Source organism: Octopus sinensis, linkage group LG7, assembly GCF_006345805.1.
Source record: "Octopus sinensis linkage group LG7, ASM634580v1, whole genome shotgun sequence".
Taxonomy (NCBI): Eukaryota; Metazoa; Mollusca; class Cephalopoda; order Octopoda; family Octopodidae; genus Octopus; species Octopus sinensis.
In genome coordinates, this window is record NC_043003.1 from 15,940,945 (window position 1) to 15,950,944 (window position 10,000).

General features: G+C 38.3%; 1 long non-coding RNA gene across 1 annotated transcript in view; it reads right to left on the minus strand.

Annotated features, from left to right (window-relative positions):
- Positions 1 to 10,000, minus strand: part of LOC118764067 — a 26,805-nt gene that overhangs the window by 267 nt on the left and 16,538 nt on the right. Inside the window, exon 3 of the long non-coding RNA XR_004999855.1 lies at positions 1,801 to 1,804. This is a non-coding gene — a long non-coding RNA (uncharacterized LOC118764067). The remainder of the gene's footprint in view (positions 1 to 1,800; positions 1,805 to 10,000) is intronic.

The window sequence follows — 10,000 nt, forward strand, 5'->3', positions numbered from 1 at the left end:
CGACGGGCTTCTTTCAGTTTCCGTCTACCAAATCCTCTTACAAGCCTTTATAGAAACCTACAGAAAAGGAATGAGTCGGGACGATATTCCTGAATAATGGTAAATGCAATTTCAGGGTGGATCGAAGGTAACAGGGGTGGCGAGAAATGAAGTGACACGTGCTCGGGGACTACATGCATAAATTTACGTTCTTTCATTTTTCATTTCTAATTCACCCGAGATCGACTTTCTCTTTCTCTTTTTCATCACTTCTGCATGAATAAAATGCAAACTTATCTTATACTAGAATCAATGCTCTTCGACTATATTTCTTCTCTACAAATTTGTAAACTTGTGATAATCTCTGGCCTAACGATCAAACACACATATTGCATATATCCGAAAGATACACTCGTGCTTCAAACAGTTAGCCTTTCTTTCTTTGTCCCTTTTACCCTATTCCTTACAGTACTTTGATAAAGGGTTCCCCTGAAACATCAGTCTACTTATTTTCCTGGGTTTTTTTTTTGTTTTCGGCGTACACTATGCACAATTTTGTTAATTTTGTGTGGGTGTATGATTATAATTTCTCCATCGCTTTTCAAATTTTTATCTACCTATTCTAACCTTCTGTGGAAGCTCGTGGCTTAGTGGTCAGGATGTCAGCATCAGGATCGTAAGGTTGTGGTTTCGATTCCTGGACCGAGCGACACGTTGTGTTCTTGAGCAAAACACTTCATTTCACGTTGCTCCAGTCACTCACTTGGCAAAAAGGAGTAACGCTGCGATGGACTGGCGTCCCGTCCATTGGGGAACACATACGCCATTGAAACCGGGAAATCTTGCCCATGAGCCTGGCTAGGCTTTAAAAGGGCGCATTCATTTATTCATTCTAACCTACAAGTTATCCAACTATCTATCTCTTTGCTTGTGTGTTATTTTATCTATTTAAGTAAAACCAGCCTTTTATTAGGATTTAAGTGTCACGAATCAGACTTCCAGATATTGGTTTGAGCCACATTCCTATCAGTCGTATCTATCAACGCCAAATCAATTATCTACTCCAGGCTTTTGCTGAGATGTAATCAAACCTCGAAATCTGAGAGCACAGTTTTTGACTTGCATTAAAAGAAGACATTTTGATTGCGAGTTGTTAATCACATCCTTTTGACATCCATATTGCAATAAGAAAATGTTTATTTAATTTTGTTTATATTTCCCTGTTTCTTATTATTTGATTTAGATTTATCGACATTTTGTAACCCACCGTTTCATGCAGAATGTCAATAGTTAACCAGCGAACTATAGGAAATAACCAATATTTATATGGAGGTAGTTCGTCGTTTGATCAATATAATATTTGTATCTCCCAATCAGGATGATATTTCCATAGAACTCACACACACATACACACACACACGCACATGTATATGTTTAACGGATCGAAGTTATATCATTATATCTGCCTACATTGGTTGACTTGAGTCGATGAAATCAAGAAATAATTATATGCCGCTGCGGGCGCGCATGTGTATGTGCGTGCGTGTATGTCACTCAAACTCACACAAAGCCAGACACAAATATCTGAATGCGCACAGACGTACGCATACACAGCATGCACGCACACATACATATGTTCTTCTGAGTTCAAAATCCCGCCGAATCCAACCTGGATTTTCCTCTTTTCGGGGTCGATGAAATAAAACATCAGTCGAGAACACCTAAAAGGAATAATTTCCTTGAACTCAGGAATAGACCTGTATTCCATTCAGTGAGTATTTTGTGATCTCGATGAGTAATACGCCATGGAAACCGAGTCACTGGCCTCAAGAGGAGGTCTAGATGAAAACAACGCATATTGTCCATAGCTACGATAGTCACCTCCATGGTTATGTGTAGTAAGTAGCTTGCTTACGAACCACATGGTTCCGGGTTCAGTCCCACTGCGTGGCATTTTGAGCAAGTGTCTTCTACTATAGCCTCGGACTGACCAAATCCTTGTGGGTGGTTTTGGGAGACGGAAACTGAAAGAAGCCCGTCGTATATATGTATATATGTATATATATATGTATGTATATGTGTGTATATGTTTGTGTCTGTGTTTGTCCCCCAATATCGTTTGACAACCGATGCTAGTGTGTTTACGTCCTCGTAACTTAGCGGTTCGGCAAAAGAGACCGATAGAATAAGTACTAGGCTTACAAAGAATAAGTCCTGTGGTCGATTTGCTCGACTAAAGGCGGTGCTCCAGCATTGCCACAGTCAAATGACTGAAACAAATAAAAGAGTAAAAGAGCAATTCAACTAACTCATTCAAAAATATATACTGGACAATTATTTACAGCGCTTGGTCATGTTATTTCTATTAACTCCATTTACGATCAGGTTTTGTCGGCAAGCTTTGAAAGGTGATGGAATAGTGGCTCGTTAAGAAGCAAGCACGGCGTGACCGTTGGTTACTCATTGTAACTATCGACCTGATATAGGTAATCGAATCGGGTAGCACAAATATGCAATAACTTCGGCTTTCCCATTGATATCACATAAGGCTGGAAGCATCTCAAGGCATTCAAAATATGAGTTAAATACAACAACGTTTTATAAAAGTAAGAATTAAGACACGGATAGGAAGGAATTAACAGATTTGGTTGTCTATATAGAAGGATATGTGGAGGCGCAATGGCCCAGTGGTTAGGTCAGCGGACTCGCGGTCGTAGGATCGCGGTTTCGATTCCCAGACCGGGTGTTGTGAGTGTTTATTGAGCGAAAACACCTAAAGCTCCACGAGGCTCCGGCAGGGGGGGGGGGCGATCCCTGCTGTACTCTTTCGTCGCAAATTTCTCTCACTCTTTCTTCTGTTGGCCTGCTCGCTTAGCCAGCTGGGTGGCGTCATTTGAAGGCTAAAACAATGCGAAGCGCATTGTGACCAGTTATGTGTAGCAATATCTGATAGCCTGGTCGGTCACGGTGATATAGAAGGATACAATCAGAAGTGTACAGCATGACGTCGAATGATAAAGATGTTCAGATCTACCACACACAGACACACACACAGACACTCACGTGTGAATGTAATATAATATACATGTTTGTATATACATAGATGTATATGCGTGTGTGTGTCTTTGTGTCTGTGTTTGTCTGACCAGCACCGATTGTCAAACGGCGTACCTTTGTTGATGTTACCTATTTCTTTATTACCCACAAGGGGCTAAACATAGAGGGGACAAACAAGGACAGACATAGGTATTAAGTCGATTACATCGACCTCAGTGCGTAACTGGTACTTGATTTATCGACCCCGAAAGGATGAAAGGCAAAGTCGACCTCGGCGGAATTTGAACTCAGAACGTAACGACAGACGAAATACGGCTACGCATTTCGCCCGGCGTGCTAACGTTTCCGCCAGCTCGCCGCCTATTGTTGACGTTACCGTAACTTAGCAATCCGACAAAACAGACGGATGGAATAATTTCCAGACGGATAGGATAACTTCCAGGCGGTTAGAATAATTTATGAGCCGCACACAAGTGTACAAGTGGCTCAGACGTTTCCAAGATGGTCGAAAAAAATGTCGATAGTGACGAACGTTCTGGGAGACGCGCAACCGGCAGAACTGAGAAAAACATCGCAGATGTGAGTGCAGCTCTGAGGGGAAATCATAGGTGAGTTATTAGAGGATGTGCAGATTATCACATAGTCATGCATGAGCCTAAATGTGTGTGTGTGTTTCAGCGTGCGTGCTTGTAACATATGCAAAGGTTAAAATTGCCAATAAATCTATGAGGTAAAATTTTTCAGGGTTACAATATTAGTCTATATGATTATATACACACACACACACAAAAAAAAATCGGAAATTTCACCAAAACAAACAAATACGTGTTCAAATTTCCTATAATCGCCAAGACAAGATTCTCCTTCATACAGGTAAATTGTACGCAGCCAACACAAGTTACACTAGGCTTTCTATATTCCTACTAACGTTAGAATTACTCTGAGAGAATTCAAGTGTGTTACAATTACAGTAGTGCAGAAATGTAGGAGTCGAGATTCATGCGTCTATTTAGAGATACATAATTGTATGAGCATCTAATGATGAGGTGGCAATTTTTAGAACCACAACATTGGTAGTCGTGATTATTATGAAACAAATTTAAGAAAAATCTCGGAATCTCTATGGAAAATTATATAAATATACACATTACCGAAAATCGTCTCAACGATCGGTATTTACCGACAATTTTCGTCACCAAAGATTGAAAAAAGTGAAGCAGTAGGGTAGCAGTTTTCTATGAGGAGAAAATGACATTGTCATTCAATATATATATACATATGCGTGTGTGTGTGTGCATGCATGCATACATAGATACTTATATGCTTATGTGAGTATATATGTGTCTGTACAACCATCTCTCTGTCTCGTGTAATGTGAAGTAAGTTTTGAACTGTTCTGAATCAAAGATTTTATCTAGTTTTAACACACAATAGAATTCATGCATTTCCTTCCCTCTCGATTCGATAAGCTGTCTCCTGTTGATGCAGGTGAAGTCTTTTAGAGGTGTATGAAACTAAATAAATTGATTGGCAGCTTATTTTACTGTACTTTTCTCATAGGATCCCTCACCCTATTTCCACGACTTATACGTGACCGAGGTTGCCACACACCCCTATGAACGAGGCACCAGTCTGTTACAGGGTTGAAAGCCAGCAATTTCTGAGAAGAAGGAAAAGTCGATTACGTTGACTCCACTACTTGATTCGTACTTTATTTTATCAACCTCGAAAGGATAAAAGGCAAAGTTGACCTTGGCAGAATTTGAACTCAGAAAACAAAGAGCCTTATGAAATGCAGTTATGCATTTTGTCCGATTCTGCCGCTTATGTTATTGTTATTTATTGTTATTTATTTATTATAACAACAACGAAGGCGGCGAGCTGGCAGAACCGTTAGCACGCCAGGCGAAATGCTAAGCAGTATTTCGTCTGCCGCTACGTTCTGAGTTCAAATTCCGCCGAGGTCGACTTTGCCTTTCATCCTTTCGGGGTCGATTAAATAATTACCAGTTATGCACTGGGGTCGATGTAAATGACTTAATCCGTTTGTCTGTCGTTGTTTGTCCCTTGTGTTTAGCCTCTTGTAGGTAGTAAAGCAACAGGTATTTCGTCTGCCACTACGTTCTGAGTTCAAATTCCGCCGAGGTCGACTTTGCCCTTCATCCTTTCGGGGTCGATTAAATAAGTACCAGTTACGCACTGGGGTCGATATAATGAACTTAATCCGTTTGTCTGTCCTTGTTTTTCCTCTCTCTGTTTAGCCCCTTGTGGGTAGTAAAGAAATAAGTATTTCGTCTGCTGTTATGTTCTGAGTTCAAATTCCGCCGAGGTCGACTTTGCTTTACATTCTTTCAGGATCGATAAATTAAGTACCAGTTATGCACTGGGATCGATGTAATAAAATTAATTTCTTTGACTATCCTTCTTTGTCCCCTCTATGTTTAGCCCCTTGGGGGTAATAAAGAAATAAGAATTTTTAGCGCATAGTATAGAGGGCTTAGCGACATTTGTTTCGGATCTTTACCTTGTATATTTGACTGTCACCGCCGAGGTCAACTTTGCTCTTTACCATTCCGAGATCGATAAAATAAAATACCAGTTAAGTATTGCGGTCGATGTAATCTACTCACTCCTTCCCCAATGTTGCTGCCCTCTATCAAAGTTAGACAGAAATTCACCATATCGAAACGATAGATTTAAACTTCGAAAATCGAATGCTGGGACCAAATATTATTATGCATTTTTCTACAGCTGCCTTTTGCTGTGATTAATATATTATAGTGTTAAAGAGGCGAGCTGGCAGAATCGGGAGCACGCCGGGTGAAATGCTTCATGGCATTTCGTCCGTCGCTATGTTGAGTTCAAATTCCGCCGAGGTCAACTTTGTCTTTCATCCTTTTGGGGTTGATAAAATAAGTACCAGTTAAACACTGGGGTCCATGTAATTGAATTATCCCCTCCCAGGAAATTGCAGGCCTTGTGTCAATATTTGGAATCACTATGATTATATGATATCACATATTATATGATTATACGATTACGATATTACATATTATATGATTATATGATATAACATAAAATTATATGCTTATATGATTTATTTCAAAACAGGAAAATAAGTTCAATGTTAATAAATTTCTGATTTGATACTAATTTAAGGATAAATAGGAGCATAAAACAAAATCACTTGTACAAGATTTCCATGAAACTAGAATGAAAAGTTGTTTTTAAAGAAATAGGTCAATATCTATAACTAGCAGTAACAAAGATTCTTTTGATAGAAATTTTCATTAAAGCTTATATATTCATAACCGTATAAATAAAACCCGATAAACAACTATTTAAATGTATGCTTCGAAGTCTATTTAAAATTTATTGACTAAGCGTTATTATTAAGTCAAACCATAGAAAATCTTCAAACTTATCACAAAAGACATTACATGCCTTTTGTCGAACTGTATTACCAGTGGGCAAAATCTTTATTTTGAACTGTGATGAGAATTATTGTCTAAGTGCTGATATCACATAAAGACCTCTGCGACATTTTGGTGCCGAATTTACAACTGTTGGCCGATGGTATCTCGTAATCTGTTACAACTTCAAATATATTATTCGGAAAATAAAAGCCGCAGCTGTATCATTCTTCTGTTATCTGTAGGCAGTACTTTCATCACAATCAATGAGTATACACTTTGTATTACACTATTATTCAATCAGATTTAGTCATATGTTATACAGACTTCCTTAAAACTTCTAAACTTTCGTAAACACATTAGAAAATTCCGAAATTCCACAATTCAACATATTAATATATATTACCCAAATGAAAAAGTTAACATTAATACATTATCTATTAATTATGTTGATTTCTCTGTCAACATCCGCTTTCGTTTCCTTACAGCTAATTGATATTCTTTTCTACTCTTTGGGGGAGAGGGCCGGTCGATTACATCGACCCCAGTGCGTAATTGGTACTTAATTTATCAACCTCGAAAGAGTAAAAGTCAATGTCGACCTCGACGGAAATTGAACTGAGAACGTAGCAGCAGACGAAATACCGCTAAACATTTCGCCCGGCGCGCTAAAGTTTCTTATTTCTTTATTGCTCAAAAGGGGCTAAACACAGAGGGGACGAACAAGGATAGACAAAGGTATTAAGTCGATGACATCGACCCCAGTGCGTAACTGGTACTTAATTTATCGAACCCAAATGGATGAAAGGCAAAATCGACCTCGGCGGAATTTGAACTCAGAACGTAACGACAGACGAAATACCGCCAAGCATTTCGCCCGGCGTGATAACGTTTCTGCCAGCTCGCCGCCTTCTTACAGCCAATTGATATTGTAAAAGATTTAATGCGCTCAACATATATTGATTTGTTGCTTCATGGGTCCCCATCCGTGGCAAAGCCAACATCTTTGTTAAGTATAATATTACATCTGATTAGATCAACGGGTGCTAATTGGTTTCCATTAAAAATTTTGGTGTTAAAAACTTATGCGCAATGAATTGGTTATATTTTTGTTATACACAAAATATTTTAACAATTTTTAATGCAATTCTCAATAATATTTAATTACAAAAATACGATAGGATTTTTCAAACATGGAATGGTTATGAGGTGTCCGTCCGATTGAAATAGTAGTCAAAGTTGTCTATAGGCAAAAAAGGTTACTACCCACTGGATTAGATCATCATTATCTCCGCCACACACGATAAGGCTCTGTAGCTTGGCTTAGAGAACAGACGGCTAATTTTCCTTAATATTGCCTAGCTCTTGTTTAGTCTAATTGGTCGAAGGCGTTCTTCGATGCTCAGTTTGTTTTAATATATCTTCCGAAATATGGTAAGGAATGAGACATAAATAAATCCAAATATTAAATAAGATGATATGGCAATATATAATACTTTTACTATAGTTCCTCGAGTTCCCAACATAAAATTGAGCCAATATTGATTCTAACATTTTGAATTGGAGAAAGTGATAACAACTATAAGCATTTTCTTGTTGAAATATTTAGTTTCTGGCGTGTGAACAACTTTCAAATAACAGCTGGAACTCTGTATACGACTCTTGAGACCAAACTTCTCGATTATCCTAGCCTCTACAACTACAGTCAAGTAACTATGTTTTGTAAATTATACTCTTTGCGGACAAGTCATTATCTAAATTTGTGTCACTCTAAAATTACATACAAAAAGAAAGCTAGGTATCGCCGTAAAAAGTCCCTTTTTTACAATAGGACAAATTTATATTATTTGCTCTCAACCGAAGCAAGGCTCTATGACCTCACTTTGTCATCTCTTCAATTAGAGTTCGTTAACGTTTACCAGCAGAATTTCATCTCAGTATAAAAGTGCCATGTACACGTTGCTTTTTATCTTTTAGCATTAAAGGCTACCGGCAAGGAAGGCGAGCTGGCTGAATCGTTACTGCGCCAGGAAAAAGGCTTAGCGGCATTTCTTCTGTCTTTAGGTCCTGAGTTGAAATGCCGCCGGGGTCGACTTTGTTTTTCATCCTTTCGGGGTCGAGAAAAATAAGTACCAGTTGAGAACTGGGGGTCGATAAAATCGTTCTACTCCCTTCCCTGAAATTGCCGATTTTATTCCAAAATTTGAAATCAATATATATTTCTTTACTACCCACAAGGGGCTAAACATAGAGGGGACAAACGACGACAGACAAATGGATTAAGTCGATTACATCGACCCCAGTGTGTAACTGGTACTTAATTTATCGACCCCGAAAGGATGAAAGGCAAAGTCGACCTCGGCGGAATTTGAACTCTGAACGTAACGGCAGACGAGATACCGCTAAGCATTTCGCCCGGCGTGCTAACGACTCTGCCAGCTCGCCGCCTTGAAATCAATATAGGTTACCGATCATCAGACAACGACTGTGTCTTACTTTTATCGATGCTAACGTTTGTCCATGATCAAGAAGATCTTAAACTTTCGTCGACACATTATCAACAGAATATCGAAAACTCTGTACAGCGTTAGGTAATAAAGAACAGATACGACACAGAAGATTATAAAATATCTCCCCGATCCCGAAGTCGAGGGTTATTGTTTTACGACGTTTGTTATGTGATATCTTAGAGAACGGCATTGAATAATCTCTGAGAACGAAACTAAGAACTGATCAATTTAAATCTTAGATAGGTAGGGGTGAAGTTTATTATTACTTTACACTTTCTAGCTTATGCTGCCAGTTAGAATTTTCTTACACGACAATGAATAAGTTTGATAGTCGAGGGTTCGTCGGAATATTTCGCTTACTTATTAATGAAGGTCTAGATTAGATTATAGATAAGTAGATTCTATTTTGCTTCACTGAATTTATCTCAATTAATTCTGACAACGTTACTGAATAAATGAAAAAATGTTAAATACCTTACGGGAAATTTCGATTTCGTTTTACCTTTACTCTCATTATCTAACATTTTTCACATTTTTCACTATTTCTCTCTATTTCTTTTCACTCTGGTATTTCTCTCATTCCATTTCTCATCGTACCATCCACACACAGATATATCTATTGTTTCACACTCAATTTAAAGAAGGAGTCCCAATGCGGCCGCTCGGCTTAACAAAATTGTTGCCAAATCTCCTTCAAATTCTACCCTGCCTACATAAAAGTCAATGAAATAACATAGAGAAATATACGTGTATCAAATACCCTACAATCTAAATTCGTGATTTATTAAAATTATATCCGTCTCAAGATGATGTATCATAATTACCAAGAGGCAATTAAAACCAAATCCACTTGAGAAGCTTAGAGATTCAAGTTTTCTCCAAAACTATCATGCCATTAGAAAATGGATATGCTTGTTGTCTGATCATATAAAGTAATTGTGATTATAATATGTCAGAAAATAAAACAAAGTGACGTCGGCTTCAATGCCGGCCGCACGATGTGAGTTCGTTACCCAAATATTTTCTCCGTATTCCTGTGCC